Raw genomic sequence first — 16,813 nt, 5'->3', positions numbered from 1 at the left:
TTATATGTGGAATCTAAATATGTCAGTCTCATTGAAACAGAGAGTAGGAAGGTGATTACCAGAGGTTGGGAAGTGCGAGGGAGAAGGGATAGGGACAAGGGAGATATTGATCAGAGGGTGTGAATATTCATTTAGATTGGAGGAATAATTTTTAGTGCAATAATCTATTGCACTGCATGGTGACCACAGTTAATAATGTATTGCATATTTCAAAATTGCTGGAAAAATAAATTTTTAACATTCTTACCACAAAAAAATGGAAAGAGGATGAGGTAATAGATATGTTAATTTGCTTGATTGAATGTTGGGGTGATCAGACCCAACACCAGGTCATGGGGGCGACGAAGTCCGGCAGAATCCAAGGACTGAGAAAAGACAGTTTGAGAGAGAAAGGTGGGGCGGGGGCATCGCGGTCATGGAGGCTTTGAAAGCCCAGAGCTCTGGGAGCCCATCCTATTTATTGGTAATCCACCAGGTGGTGAGAATGTAGAGGTCAAAAGGGCACGTTGCATTAAGCACATGAGTTACAGCTGTGATGGTTTAGCATTTGCTCTGCTACTTGAGATAATGGAGAGCAGATTCTTTTAACTCAATTTATAATCGATCCTGGGAGAGCAAAGAGCAAGGAGCCAGCAAGTCTAGATGCATTCCAGAGCCACGAGCCCTGGATTCTATCCAAGCCACAAAGGATTTTATGCCCTGGGCTTAGACTATGGTGCATCAGGGTAGTCTTCCAACCCTTTAGCACAGAGCTTGATGTTCCATAGGCCACAAGGGGTTTTAGACCCTGGACCCTGGATATGTTCCAAGACTCTTTTACATTATGTCAGACATGCAAACCCTCCCTGCCTCAGCTTCTTCCAACACTCAGCTTTTCCCAACAGTTGAAACTTTCTACAATGTATACATAAATCAAAATATCACGTTTTACCTTATAAATATACACAGTTATTATCTGTCAATTACAGATAAATTAATAAAATAAAAAGCTTTTTTGGAAGTTCTTAATACATGAAGAGTTAGCAAATGGTCAAACATTAATGGATTAGAGGTAGATAGGGAGATGGGAGGATGCACAGAGGGTAAGTCATTAAGTTAAGATAGCACTCTCTGGGGAAGAGCCTGGTTGGACATGGCACGTGGTCCATCATTGTACTTACTGTTTGCCATGACGACAAGACAGTGAGAGGATCAGGAATTACTGAAAATGAGGTATAATAGATGCAAGGTGCATTTCATTTATTTTTAAACTTTTAAGACTATTCTCTCCTTGAATTTTATGTGGTTATTTAGGGCCATCCTCTGCTCTATTTATGTTAATACTATTAGTATTGCTGTACAAAAATTATTCTTTACAATTTTGTTAATTTCCTTTGATCATGCCCCAGATGCATTGTTTTTTTTAAAAGGTTTCTGGTACTCGCTGTCAAACTAGAAACATTGGACCAAATTACATTAGTTTACAACATGTTAGTTTCAGTTTTATCAATCCTATTCAATGAATTTTCTGTCAATTCTGACATCAATATCACTCAATTATTAGAACAATATAGTGTTTTTAGATTTGAACGTCATGTTTTTACTCTTTGTTAAAAAAATTTCTGTTGTCATTTTTCTGACCTTCATATTCTAATCAAGATTCCTCAACCTTGGCAACTTAACATTTTGGACCAGGTAATTCTTTCTTGTAGGCACTATTTAGTGGAGAATGTTAAGTAGGATCTCTGGCCTCTACCAGCTAGATACAAGTAGGAATAAGCATGGCTATGACAACTAAAAATGTCTCCAGAAGTTGTCCAGTGTCTTCTGGGGGTACTTAATTCCTGTTCAAGAACCACTCTTGTAAATAAACTGTGACATCATTTTTTTAATTGAAAAGTCAATCCCACTAGAAATTTCAATTGGCATTCAATTAATCTTATAAATATAAGGGTAAAAATGTAAAAAATAAACTTCTTGACAACATCTGTTATTCTTAATCAATGTATTGTGGTGCCAAACCTTAGTTTCTAACACTGCCTTTTGTTTTTTTTGTTTGTTTGTTTGTTTGTTTGTTTGTTTTGGGGGGATGGAGTCTCGCTCTGTCGCCCAGGCTGGAGTGCAGCAGCGATCTCGGCTCACTGCAAGCTCTGCCTCCCGGGTTCACGCCATTCTCCTGCCTCAGCCTCCCGAGTAGCTGGGACCACAGGCGCCCGCCACCACGTCTGACTAATTTTGTTTTTGTATTTTTAGTAGAGATGGGTTTCACCGTGTTAGCCAAGATGGTCTCGATCTCCTGACCTCATGATACGCCCGCCTCGGCCTCCCAGAGTGCTGGGATTACAGGCATGAGCCACCGTGCCCGGCCCTAACATTGCTTTCTTAATGATTCACAGATTTTCTATCCTCTCCTGAAAAATATGCGTTATCCATTAATATTATTGCTTTTGTATGCGATATGAGAGATTTCTTCTAGACATTGCCCATAGGAAGGCTATGAGTGCTGGTAATCTTAATTTGTGAAGTATTTCATGAAAGCGTATGAGTGTGAACATACATGTCTCTGTGTGTAGGTTTGTGTAAACATAAGGCTATCATATTTTTTTGTGGAAGGTTAGGAAGGGTAAATTAAACTCCCTTTGAAACATAAACAGAGGCTCAGCAGTTTGAAAAGCTCTCTGTCAATAATGAGACAGAGTCAGGGCAATGTAAAATGGATTGCCAAGGTTGGAAAGGGTAAACGCATAAGTGATGCCAATTGTTTCGTGGCATCTAGATACAATCAATATTGAAAAACATTATCCTTGTGGGTAGCTATTTGGCTCATTTCTCCCATTATGCTGAATCCTACATAAAGAAATTATTTTATCAATGATAAAGGCGGACACTAGTTAAAATGCTAAGGACTCATTTCAATCAGTAATAATTATTGCAATAGAAAAAAGAGTCCATTGTGGACTGAACTCAACTTTGATTTGTACAGAGGTGACAGGAAATTCTAAAGAGAGAACAAGGGAATAAATAGGAAAGGAGGTGAGCATGAGTTTGGTAGAGTCAAGGATGTGAAAAAATACAAACAGTTAGTGTGACTGTGGTTAGGCCAGCTGTGCTTGCTAGCTGGAGATTATAGATATTTATCATCCCAGAGAGAATGGGAGACAGAGGCTCTGTCCTCAGGTGTTGGCTGAAACAAATAGTAAAATTTTTTGCAGCCTTGAATTTTCTCAAGCAGGCACTATAAAGGGGGCCTAGGGTCATCTTAAGGATGTGGCCTGGAGGTGTTAGAAATGATGTTAGTGTTTGTTGAAATTTTTATGGGCCTAGTTGAAGTCAAAGCGTAGTGGAACAGGAGGCCCAGAGGAGCCCGGCTGGAGTTTGGTCAAGGAGAGAATCTTTGTTAGTCCCACAGAGATCAATGTAGTCAATTTTCCCAGCTATTTCCATGTTTGCTATCAGTGCTTGTTTGTCGAAAAGTTAAATTAGGCATCAAAGAGAAAGTAAATTTGAGAAATATAAAACTGATCTAAAATGGAACTTCCATCTGTATTCTTTTTTTTTTTTTTTGAGACGGAGTCTCGCTCTGTCACCCAGGCTGGAGTGCAGTGGCCGGATCTCAGCTCACTGCAAGCTCCGCCTCCCGGGTTCACGCCATTCTCCTGCCTCAGCCTCCCGAGTAGCTGGGACTACAGGCGCCTGCCACCTCGCCCGGCTAAGTTTTTTTTGTATTTTTTAGTAGAGACGGGGTTTCACTGTGTTAGCCAGGATAGTCTCGATCTCCTGACCTCGTGATCCGCCCGTCTCGGCCTCCCAAAGTGCTGGGATTACAGGCTTGAGCCACCGCGCCCGGCCTCCATCTGTATTCTTATTCAAAAATACATCATACTTTGCATATCAGAAATCTATAATGAATCTTGAAGCTTATACAAATTTTTGTGTAATATTGTTGGGAATATCTCCTTGACTGCCATTAGTACATGTATAAGTTTGGTATGAATTTAGAATGCCATTTATGCTTAATTTAGGGAAGATTATGTCTTACTTTGCTCCAGAACCAAACAAGATGCATTCAACTACAAAATATAGAATGTAAATATATAGTCTATTTCAAAATCTTCAGAATTTATTCTGATGTATTATCTAATATAAATACCAGGATGTTTTAAAGGTTTGACTTAATATACTTGACTTATAGGGACAATAACTTTTAGATACTGAATGTAATGTCTACATCATCGAAAGTCCTTAACCTTATAAATCTCTAAAAGTGCCTTTAACTATAAGTGATTTAACTGAGATCTGGATAAATCCCAACCAGCAGAATGAAAAATGTCTTTAAAGAGAAAGTCTAGAATATTAGATAAGGAGCAAAAACACAAGACCTGTATTGGTATAAAAACATTTTCTCTTAGAAACAATTTTTCTTACTGATAGAAGAATATTCTTCCTGAAGCAGAACTCAGTGCTGGGGTATAGAAAATTGTTCGTGATGCTATAAATTTTTACCACCAAGAGTTTTAAGTTATATAGTCAGATTCTGTACACTAACATCATCTTCCAAAGTATGAGGTATTTAGTTGCATCTTTACTGTATTTACTCAGGTTGCCGCCATATATAAAGGAGTACAAGAGTTCATAAAACTTACTCCCTCTGCTCTGAAGGTGAAAAGCACACTTTAGTAGCAAAAGAAAATGGATTTTGAAAGCAAAACAAGGAAAGAAATCTCTCTGGGCCCTACTTCTATTTCTTAAAAAATAAGTCAATTTAGTTTTAGTGGTAATAAATAGATACATGATTTAAATAAAGACCAGTTCAGTTCTGAAAAAGAATAAAGTGACTTCAAAAATAAGATTAATGTTTAACATACTCTCTTTAGAAAAACATATAGACTTAAATAATCTAGATTGGTTTTTCTTGGAATGATCATAATTTCTGAAACTCTTTTAACAGGTGTGGAAATGTGCTTTTTTTTTTTTTTTTTTTTTTGAGATGGAGTCTCGCTCTGTGGCCCAGGCTGGAGTGCAGTGGCCAGATCTCAGCTCACTGCAAGCTCCACCTCTTGGGTTCGCGCCATTCTCCTGCCTCAGCCTCCCGAGTAGCTGGGACTACAGGCGCCCGCCACGTCGCCTGGCTAGTTTTTTGTATTTTTTAGTAGAGACAGGGTTTCACCGTGTTAGCCAGGATGGTCTCGATCTCCTGACCTGGTGATCCGCCCATCTTGGCCTCCCAAAGTGCTGAGATTACAGGCTTGAGCCACCACTCCCGGCCAGAAATGTGCTTTAGGTTTTTTTGTGTGATCAACAATGGGAAAGACTAGTTCAACATCTGTCTTAGTCAGTTTGGCTGCTGTAACATAAATACCGTAAGTTGGCTGGCTTAAACAATAAGCGTTTGTTTCACATAGTTCTGGAGGCTGAGAAGTCCAAGAGCAAGGTGCCGGCAGATTCAGTGTCTGGTGGGTGTCCACTTTCTGTTTCATAGAGGCTGTCTTCTTGCTATGTCCTCACCAGGTTGAGCAAAGAGGCAAGAGACCTCTTTGGGGTTTCTTACTTCATAAATGGAATTAAGGGCGTTAATTCCATTTATGAGTCTCCACCTTCATGACCTAATCATCTTCCAAAGTCCCCATCTCCTCATTTCATTACAGTGGGAGTTAAGATTTCAACATATGATTTTAGGGGGACACAGACATTCAGTCCTTAACAGCATCCACACAGTCAAGTTGCAGCAGAGTTCTAAATAGGACATACATTTGAATGATCTGTCCCAAAGAATATTTGCGAAGTGTATCATCTTTACTCCACAAATGTATCATTCCCTGAAAAGCACATTCTACATGCCTTAAATGTGAGATGTGAGCCAATGGGAAAACAAGCTCATATATTGAATATTAAGCCAGCTTATCAGGTTTCTTTCATTAGATACAACTGATTTCTAAACTTAGGACCATGGATATTGCTAAAATTCTTTTCAAGGCTTTTCTTTATTAACTATTTTAAGAAATATACAAAAGGCCTTCAGGATGACTAGAACGTGAATACAGACAGCCTCTTAAGGTCATCTATCACTGCTGATGTTTTCGAGTGTAAGAAAGGAGCATTGTCTGAGAAGTGGTCCTTTTCCTACCATGAAAAGTATTTTTATTTTTTCTATGTATTAGGTGACAGATTATTATATTTAATGTATATCTCTAATTCCCTTTTTCTAATCATATGTCACTTTTAAATCTAGGTTTGACTCCAGTTGCTGCTATTACACATTTACCGGATATCAGTTAAAGTCAGTGGAGAAGGACATTTTTGCAGTAGTATTTTGTTAACACATACAAACTAAAAATGAAAACAAAACAAAATTATAGTTCTCACTCTATGTTCTAGAACTTTAGGCAGTCAACATTTTAAAGAGATAGATAACTACTATTTTTAGTAATAGATAAACCTAATGTATAAAGACAGAATTTGTCTTTAAATTATTTATGTCCTCCAAACAAATATTACTTTAACTACCTGTATATTTATTGTTCTTGATATTTCTATACAATGACTCTTCTTTCATTTTCATTGATTTATTCATTGATTTATCTCCATCCCCAATTCCATGTCTTTGTACTAATAATCCCTGATTAGACGTCAAAAATAGAAAGCAGGTTTTATTCATATATTCATTGATTCAATGAACAATTATAATTGAGTTCCCGCAGTGTCCCAGGCATTGTCCTAAGCACAAAGGTATCGATAGATTAACAAAATTAACCTGCTCTCTGAACCACTCAGCCTACTGTTTACCAGATATTGGGCCTAACATTTCACAAATTATTCCACTTCATTTTAACAAAAATCCTGTGAAACATATAGTATTACAATCTAGTTCTATACATTAACAAATTCAAGAATATTTACTTGACTTGGCTTTGTCATCTGATTGGAAAAGCACCAGTGCTGCTTAGCTGATAGCATACACATGTCCTTCTCAGGGTATTTTTTCTTTTTTAAATTGGTTGAAGAATAAACAAACAAACAAACTGCCAGGTCAAACCATTGAATACAGAAGATAAAATCATGATGAAAGGATTGTTTTTCACTCTCCTTTAAAAAGTACATTTTATTTATGTGCTCAGGTTGTTTAGTATTCTTTAATAAATGAATAAATTAAATCTGGATTAATAATAATACAAATAGTTGTTTTGCATTGTAGTTGTAAAATAATAACAATGTGAGGAAAAGCTCTGGGTCTGAGATAAACTGTACCATATGATATTGAATAGTCCATTGGTAAGGAAGGCAGAAAGTTAAAAAAAAAAAGTTATTAGAGGGGATTATTATTGAAAATGAAAGGAAGCTTCTAACCAGAGACATTTTCAGACTCTGTTCATTTCATCCTCACATCATGTAAAAAACAGAAACAAGCATAACAATGACTACAAAACACTGTGCTGGCTGACAAAAAATATTTTGGGTTATTTTCATTTGCCAGTTTGGGTCATGGATGAAGTTTACCATTCTACTTTAGGTGTCTTCACCTATAGATTTAAATACAACTTTGGATGAAGGTAAGTGGTTTCTAAGGATGTTTTTTAAAACCCATATGATACTTTATTATTACTTAGACTGCAAAACAAAACAGAAAGCATTTGGTCGATGGCTTGTAAGGTGATTTTTGAAATTAAAGCCAATCTTCGCAGAACTAACACAGGCGAAACTCATAAACTTTCAAATGAAATTGGCCTCTGCCAAACAATATTGACCAATTATCATCACAGCTGTATTTGCAAAACCATAGTAAAGGAAGTAGTGTGCTATTTTGTTTGGACTCTATTTGAGAACTAATTAAAATGGTCTAAAAAATTAGAGCAAACTTTATCTTAAAATCTTAGATATCTGTTTTTATTTAAATCACTTATTTTCCAATTCTTTGGATAGTCATTCAAATTATGGGAAATAAAAATTTCAATTTGCTTTAATTAACATATTTTTCATTTCTACATGAAATGGCACTATTACTTGTACGAGATGAATATAGCTGGAAGATTGACAGATGTTATTATGAACATAAATGGCCATAATAGTCGGCATGAATTTTGAATGCTGTAATTACCCAATGGGATGGACTAATGCTGAGTTTGACTACACAAAATTTTCCCTGAAGCGTTGCATGGAAAATTTCATACATGAAGTCAACTCGTTGATTTTACAATAATGTAATTCTGGAGTAAATACTAATTGTGTGTGTGTGTGTGTGTTTTGTATAGTGTGCTCTTGATTGTTCAATATATCATGACACTCTACAAGGCAGGATTCAGGAGGGGGTGCTAACTTGCTCCAAAGCTCTCACTTTTTAATTTACTTTAGTGACTCATTTTGAGATTCAATGTCACATGAGTCAGACCACAGCTTGTGTCATTCTTATTCTGATAAGAAACCATTTGGCATTTTGAAAAATGACCTCCATGTAATCACAATCAGAATACATAAGGATGTTTTAATGGGGAAAGATCCTTTTCTATTCAATCAGTGTGTGTGTTTCTTCTCATAAGCCACTACGTAAACTGCAAATTTCAGCAGATAAAGTTTAACTCAGTTTGTTCAGTGCATTTGTCTTTAGATATTGCTTGGAATAGTATGAACAGGGCAATCAGCCACTTCAAACTATTGCCTACTATCTAACGTAATATGAATAAAGTAGATACCACATTATACACATGAAAAATGATTTCAAGGGTAAATTCAATTTTATTTTCCTGAGAAGCTAGCTCTTTAAAAAGTATAATATTGAAGATAAAATACAGTATTGAAATATAAATTAAGGTAAGAAAAATGATTGAAAGCAAAATAAAATCTAGGTAGGAAAGTGGGTGAACCTTTTTAAGTTTTTTAGGGTAAAAGCATATAATGGCATCTGTGTATGTATGACCTTGTCTCTCCAACATATATAGTCATTACTTTACAAAATTAATATTATAAACTTATGTTTTTCATTTATTGCTAATTATAAGATTAATATGTTTTGTTGTTATTCATCAAAAACAAATTAAGATTAAATATATCATAAAAGATTTTGCAATGTAATCCATTATGTGCATAGTGCTGACCACCCAGCAATGTTTAACAAGTGCATATCAACAATCACTAAATGCCTTAGTTCCTGATATACTTTCTAAGTGAGCAGGTGTTTTCAAAAGTGATCTAAAAAGGGCAATTTTTGCTTCAAATGATGTATGGAATTATAGGGAGAAGGATCAATAAACTGGGGTTGAGAAAGTAAAGTGAGAACTCAGGCTGCAAGATGATTTAGTGGAGAGAAGAAGTAGTAATTATTGAATAACTCAGTAAGTAAATAGGAAAGGTCCTTAATAAGCACAAGATAAACAATGGAGAGAATCTAAATTAAATATAACCAATCAGCGCGCACACACACACACACGCACACAGATATTCAATGTATTCATTCAACAATTTTAATAAAATATTTATCATGCTCTAGGCACACTTGTGGACAATGGGGATACAGCAATCAGTGAAAAAGGCAAAAAATATCTGTTCTTAACGGCCTTCACGGAACTCGTATTCCAGTGAGACACAGGATTAACAGGAAAAATGAACAAATTATGATGTACATTAGTAAGAAATTAATGCTATGGCAGAAATAAAACAGGGGTGAGGGTAAAGGAATGTTGAGAAGTGGGTTAAACTTTAGATAGGTGTTAGTTTGTTATTGCTGCTGTAACAAATTGCTACAGATTTAAGAGCTTAAAACAACACGAAGTTACTACCTTTTGGTTGTGTAAAGTCATATAGACCCAGGGTGTAATGGGTCTCACTGGGCTAAAATCAGGATGTTGGCAGGGCTGCATTCCCATCAGGTTGCTCTAGGGGAAAGTTCATTTTCTGGCCTTTTCTTGCTCCTGGGGACCATCCACACTCATTGTTGGCTCATGACTTTCTTCCTGCATCTTCAACAGTGGCAAGGCTGCCTGTCTCTGTGTGTTTCTTCCACAGTCACGTTTCCCTCCTGGCTGTCCTCTTCTGCTTTGCTCTTCTACTTTGAAGTACTCTTGGAATTCTGTGGAGCCCATGTGGATAATCCAGGATGATGTCCTTATTGTAAAGTCGACTAACTAGCAACCTTCATTCTATTTACAACTTTAATTTCCCTTTGCCATGTTACCTAACATATTCACAGGTTTGGGGGATTAGGACATGGCCATCTTTTATTCTGCCTATAGTGAATATACAAGAAAAGGAGACAAGGATAGCCAATAAAAGCCTCACTGACATTTGAGTAAAGATGGAATGAAAACGTAACTCCTGCTGCAAGGGCTCTGAAGCAGGGGTTTGCGTAGGCCTTCTAGAAATAGTGTGGCTGAAATAAAGAGCTCAGGATAAGAACATGAGCAATAGGAGAGGAGTTCAAAGAATTAATGGCAAAATTTGGAGGTAAAATAGTGTTTTGTAGCAAAAAAAACCCAAAACAAAACAAAACAAAAAACTGACTTCTATACTGAGTGAGATAAAAATTCCTATAGGATTTTAAGCTAAAAAGGTAACATTATGCCAAAGATTTAAAAAAGATAATCCTGGCAGCTTGTTGATGGTCGAAGGCAGCATCTAGAGAAGACCAACCAAAACAACAAGAATCTGTATAGAAGGTGAGGGGGACAGGGCCCAGCAGTAGTAGCAGTAAGAAGTGAGAAGCAGTTGGATTCTGGGTATATGTCAAAAGTAGAGCTGGCAAGATTTGCTGGAGGTTTACAGGTGTATTGTAAATAAAAGTGGTTAAAGGAATCTCCAAGGTAGTTGAGTTTCACATTTGGAAAAACTCATCTGCCTTTTATTGAGATGGGTAAGATTATGAGAAGAACATTATGATTTTATTTGATTTGTTTTTTAGAAACAGAGTCACTCTGTTTGTAAAAGTCTCACTGCAACCTCAAACTCCTGGGCTCAAGCAATCCTCCTGCCTCTTCTTCCCGAGTAGCTGAGACTACAGGCATGTGTCACCATGCCCGGCAACAGTGGGTTTTTGATGGAAGATAATATTAGGAGTTAATCTTGAACACATAATGCTTAAGATGGCTGTTAGACATCCAAATTAAGATAGCAAATAGAGGGTTGAATAGATGAGCCTAGAGTTCAGAGAATATATAAATTGTAATAAGTGAAAGATTATGTATGTTTTTCAAAGCCATGAAATTGATTGAGGTAGCCAACCAAGAGTTTAGATAAGAAATAAAAGAGACTAAAGACTAAACACTGGGACACACGAAATGGAAGTGAGGGGAAGGAAGAGGAACCATGAAGGAAAACTGAGAGACAAGAAAGAGAAGTTGGGACAAGACCACGATATATAGAGTCCTGAGAGCCTAGAGGAGAAAATGGTTCCAAGAGTCATAACTACTCTGTCATGCTGTTGTGTCAAGTGAGCAGATGGCGAAGAATTGCCACTGGATTTGGTGATGTTAAGGGGTTTTGTTGATGGGCACAGCTGCAGTGGGAGGCAAAACTGAGATTGGGGTGAATAGAAGACTTGGGGAAGAGAATCAGAGACAACAAATAAAACTTTGTATACATTTTTTCTTTGTGCACATGAAATGCTTTGTACACATTTTGCTGTAAAACTTTACATAGTAACTGAAGGAGGAATGGGGTAAATGTAGCATTCTAAGATAAGAGAAGTAATATTTATTGTGGAGAGTGGGTTACTAGAGATGAAAACTTCAGACATGAAAAAAGGGAGAATTGCTAGAAGAATATTCCTGAGTGTAGGCGGGAGAGAAATGAATTCTAGTGCAGACATCTTGACCTTGGCTAGTAGAACATGAAATTTATTCATAGGTACAAAAAAGAAGGCAAAGTATGTGTGTACAGATGCTGAAACTATAAGTGGTGGTGATCTTATGGAGGATTTTTGGGATGGCCTCAGTATTTTCAGTGAAACAAAACACAACACCAGCTCATATAGAGAATGAGTTTTTGGTGGTGTACATTTGAAGATAAAAGGCAGTGAGAGAATAGATGACTTAAGAAATATAGAAAAACTTTGTGTCACCATTATGGGTTTAACTGAAGTTAGTGTCAGGGAATTTAGGAGAAACTATTTATCATGGTTCTCTGGTTTTTTCCCATCCCCATTCAGCTCTCTCAGTACAGAGATACAATATTGGGGGGGACCAAATTTAACTAGGGTTGTGGTTTAAGCAACTAACTGTGACAAAGTGACAGGGACAAGGGCTTAGTTGTACAGGCAGACCTGGTTTCATTGTGCTTCACTTTATAGTGCTTCACAGATCTTGCAGTTTTTTGTTTACTTGTTTGTTTCTTTGTTTGTTTTTTGAGACAGATCCTTGCTCACCCAGGCTGTTGTGCAGAGGCACAATCTTGACTCACTGCATCCTCCGCCTCCTGGGTTCAAGTGATTCTCATGCCTCAGCTTCCCAAGTAGCTGGAATTACAGGCATGCAACACCATGCCCAGCTAATTTTTGTATTTTTAGTAGACGTGTGGTTTTGCCATGTTGGCCGGGCTGATCTCAAACTCCTGACCTCAAGTGATCTGCCTACCTCAGCCTCCCAAAGAGCTGGGATTACAGGTGTGAGCCACCATGCCCGGCCTGCATTTTTTACTCATTGAAGGTTTATGGCAACCGTGTATTGAGTAATTCTATCAGCACCGTTGTTTTTTTTTTTTTTTTTAACCAGCATGTAGTCACTTTGTGTCTCTGTGTCACATTTTGGTAATTCTCATAATATCTCAAACTTTTTCATTATTATTATATATGTATGTTGGCCTGTGATCAGCAGTTTTAATGCTACTGTTGTAATTGTTTTGGAGAACCATGAACTGTACCAATATAGGACAGCAGACTTAATAAATGTGTGAGTTCTGACTGCTCCACCTACTGGCCATTTCCTCAGCTGTCTCCCTCACCTTAGGCCTCCCTATTCCCTGACACATACCTATAATAAAATTAGGCCAATTAATAACCATACAATATAGCCTCTCAGGGTTCCAGTGAAAGAAAACGTCACACATAACCTCACTTTAAATCAAAAGCTAGAAATGATTAAGCTTAGTGAGAAAGGCATGTTGGAGGCTAAGCTAGGCCAAAAGCTACACCTCTTGTATGAGTTGGTTAGCCAAGCTGTGAATGCAAAGAAAAAGTTCTTGAAGAAAATTAGAAGTGCTACTCCAGTGAACAAAGGAATGATAAGAAAGCAAAATAGCCTAACTGCTGATATTGAGAAAGTTTGAGTGGTCTGGATGGATCGAAACAGTCACTATATTTTCTTAAGCCCAAGCCTAATCCAGAGCAAGGCCCTAACTCTTAAATTCTATGAAGGTTTAGAGAGGTGAGGAAGCTGCAGAAACATAGTTGGAAGCTAGCAGAGGTTAGTTCATAAGGTTTAAGGAAAGACATCTCTATAACATAAAGGTGCACAGTGAAGAGCAAGTGCTGATGAAGAAGGTGCAGCAAGTTATCCAGAAGATCTAGCTAAGATCATTGATGAGAATGGCTACAGTTACCAACAGAATTTCAATGTAGACAACAGAGCCTTTCGCTGGAAGAAGATACAATCTAGGACTTTCATTGCTACAGAGGAGAAGGCTATGCTTCTCCAAACTTCTCAAACTTTGGAAGCCTCTGTCTTCCCAACTTCAAAGGACAGGCTGACTCTCTTTATAGAGGCTAATGCAGCTGGTGATTTTAAGACGAAGCCAATGCTAATTGACCATTCTGAAAATCCTACCACCCTTAGGAATTAAACTAAATCTATTCTGCCTGTGCTCTATAAATGGAGCAACAAAGCCTAGATGTCAGCACATCTGTTTACAGCACGGTTTACGGACTATTTTAAGATCACTATGGAAAAAAAAGTTCCTTTCAAAATATGACTTCCCATGAACAATGCACCTGAGCTCAGATGGAGCTGTACAAGGAAACAGGCACTGTTTCACAAGTTATAACACAGTGGCCATTACGTAGCTCATGGATGAAAGAGGAATTTCGACTTCCAAGTCTTTTTATTTTTGAAATACACTTTGCAAGGATATAGCTGCTGTATATATAGTGATTCTGATGGATTTGGGAAGAGTAAACTGAAAGCCTTATGAAAAGAATTTACCATTCTAGAAACCGTTAAGAACATTTGTGATTCAAGGGAGGAGATTAAAATATCAACATTAACAGGAGTTTGGAAGAAGTTGATTCCAACCCTCAATGGATGACTTTGTGAGGTTCAAGACTTCAATGGAGGAAGTAACTGCAGATATGATGGAAATAGCAAGAGAACTAGAATTAGAAGTGCAGCCTGAAGATGTGACTGAATTGCTGTAACCTGATGACAAAACTTGAATGGATGAGGAGTTGCTTCCTATGGATGAGTGGTTTCTTGAGAGGGAATCTACTCAAGGTGAAGATACTGTGGACATTGTTGAGATGACAACAAACAAATATTCCATAAATGTAGTTGATAAAGCAGTGGCAGGCGTTGAGAGGATTGACTTCAATTTTGACAGAAGTACTGTGGTTAAATGCTGTCGAACATCGAACAGTATTAATTGCTACAGAGATTTTTTTGTTTGTTTTTTTAGACAGAGTCTTGCTCTGTTGCCCAGGCTGGAGTGCAGTGGCCCGATCTTGCTGATCTTGGCTCATGGCAACCTCCACCTCCCGGGCTCAAGTGATTCTTCAGCCTCAGCCTCCCGAGTAGCTGAAAGTACAGGTGCATGCCACCACGCCTGGCTAATTTTTACATTTTTAGTAGAGACGGGGTTTCACCATATTGGCCAGGGTGGTCTCGAACTCCTGACCTTGTGATCCACCTGCCTCGGCCTCCACTGCACCTAGTCTGAGAAATTTTTCTTCAAAGAAAGAGTCAATCGATGTGGCAAACTTCATTGTTGTCTTATTTTTAAAGATTTACACAACCAGCCCAATCTTCAGCAAACACTATCCTGATCAGTCAGTAACCATGAACACTGAGGCAAGACCATCCACCAGCAAAAAATTATTACTCAATGAAGTCTTATGTGATTCTTAGTATTTTTTAGCAACCAAATATTTTAAAATTAAGGTACCTTATTTTTTTGGAAATAATGCTATTGCACACTTAGATTACAGTATATTGTACACATAGTGGTTTTAAGCACTGGAAAACGAAAAAATGTGTGTGACTCACTTTATCGTGATCTTTGCTGAATGGTGGTGGTCTGGAACTATACACACAATATTTCCAAGATATGCCTGTATATCCTTTTCTATTATATTTAACCTGTGTAAGAAGAGAAATTCGGGTATTATGAAGATGAGGGACCGTAAAATAATGTGAGCATCAATGAAATAGTGTTCTGAAAAGTTGGTAAGTAACCACTAATGGGAAGGAGCTAAAACGATGCCACTGACATCAAAGAGGAATATTTGAAATATCGCTCACAGAAAATGTGCAGCTACTGGCAATGTCAGGTCCTGGGTGTGATCATGGAAGTGGTGGATGAGACGGGGTCCCAGGCAAGTTGTTGGATGAGAGATGACTTATTACTTGGATATGTTAGGCTGTGGCTGTAAACACAACCAAAAAAAATACATCATGTCTCCGTTTTCAAACTGCGTTTCTAGATGGTGGCCAATTTTCTTCCAGTAAATGATTCAGGAACCCAGACTCCACCTACTTTTTAGATTTTTTCAAAGCCTTATTTTTGTTACATCCTATAGACAGGAGAGTGAAGAGGGCATAGAGGAGGCCAACTGACTTTTAAAAGCCTTGATCCTGAAGTGGCACAGATCAGCTTTGATCATATTTTGTTAGTGAGAACTAGTAACATGACTGTATCTTAATAAAAAATTGGAGAAACATTCTGTGACATGGAATCTTCACTTTTAGCTTGAAATTTTATTCATGGAAGGACAGAATGGGTTTTAGTTGTCATTTCTTTGTCTTTGCCATGGGAGGACCTGGGAAGAAGGGATTAGGGGATTAAAAGGATCGTGTACATGAGTATAGAAATCAGTAAAACATGTGACAGAGGTAGTGTTGAGGAAAGAGACTTTTGTCAGGAGCCAAAGGGAATGAAATGAATGTTCTAAGCATTGATGGATGAGTGTTGTAAGGAGGAATAGTGTGTAGTAGGGTCTGATGACATGACAAACAAAAGTGGGTGTTTGTGGGATTTGAGAGCAAGAATCATCTGGAAGTGAATATGAGGAACAATGAGGATGTGAACCATATCTTTTAACCTGGGTGTTGTGAGGGGCCTGGGGGAGAAAACAGCTACTATTTGTGCCTGCAGCAGGAGCAATGTTTTAGGGAAGATTTGGACTTTTTTGGACAAGAAAGCAAAGAAAGCTTTCACAAAAGAATTTGAGGCCACAACAGATTTTGCTATTGATGGAATTGAAATTCCAGAGTGCAGAGTGGAAGAGTTTAGGAGATGAGGAGTGTCAGAAGGTGGAAGGAAAGTCAACCTGTCCAGTTATATGAGGATTAGAGTCCCAGGAGATGAGGGACAAATGTTGACTCCCAAGGTTCTTGTGTGACTGACATGAACAGAAATGAATCTTCATGATACCAAGACACAGTGGGAAAGGGACTGTGGGCATCAGGAGAGGAGGGGCTTCCCCTGGATTCCTGCTGTCAGGGCACGGAGTCCTTCAGAGGGGCAGCCATATTGCACTGTGTAGGCACTCTCTTGACCACTACCACAGGGTCCTGTAGGGTGTGGCCTTTCTCATAGTGTATGGGATTTTCCTTGAATTCTGCAGAAAAAATCCTCTTGGCTTCCATGGGGTGTACTCACTCTGACCTCATAAACTCCCTTTTTCACTTCAAAGCTTCTCCTTTCA

Source organism: Theropithecus gelada, chromosome 8, assembly GCF_003255815.1.
Source record: "Theropithecus gelada isolate Dixy chromosome 8, Tgel_1.0, whole genome shotgun sequence".
In the NCBI taxonomy this organism is placed as follows: domain Eukaryota; kingdom Metazoa; phylum Chordata; class Mammalia; order Primates; family Cercopithecidae; genus Theropithecus; species Theropithecus gelada.
The sequence above is the reverse complement of the archived record's forward strand: the minus strand, read 5'-3'. Positions refer to the sequence as shown.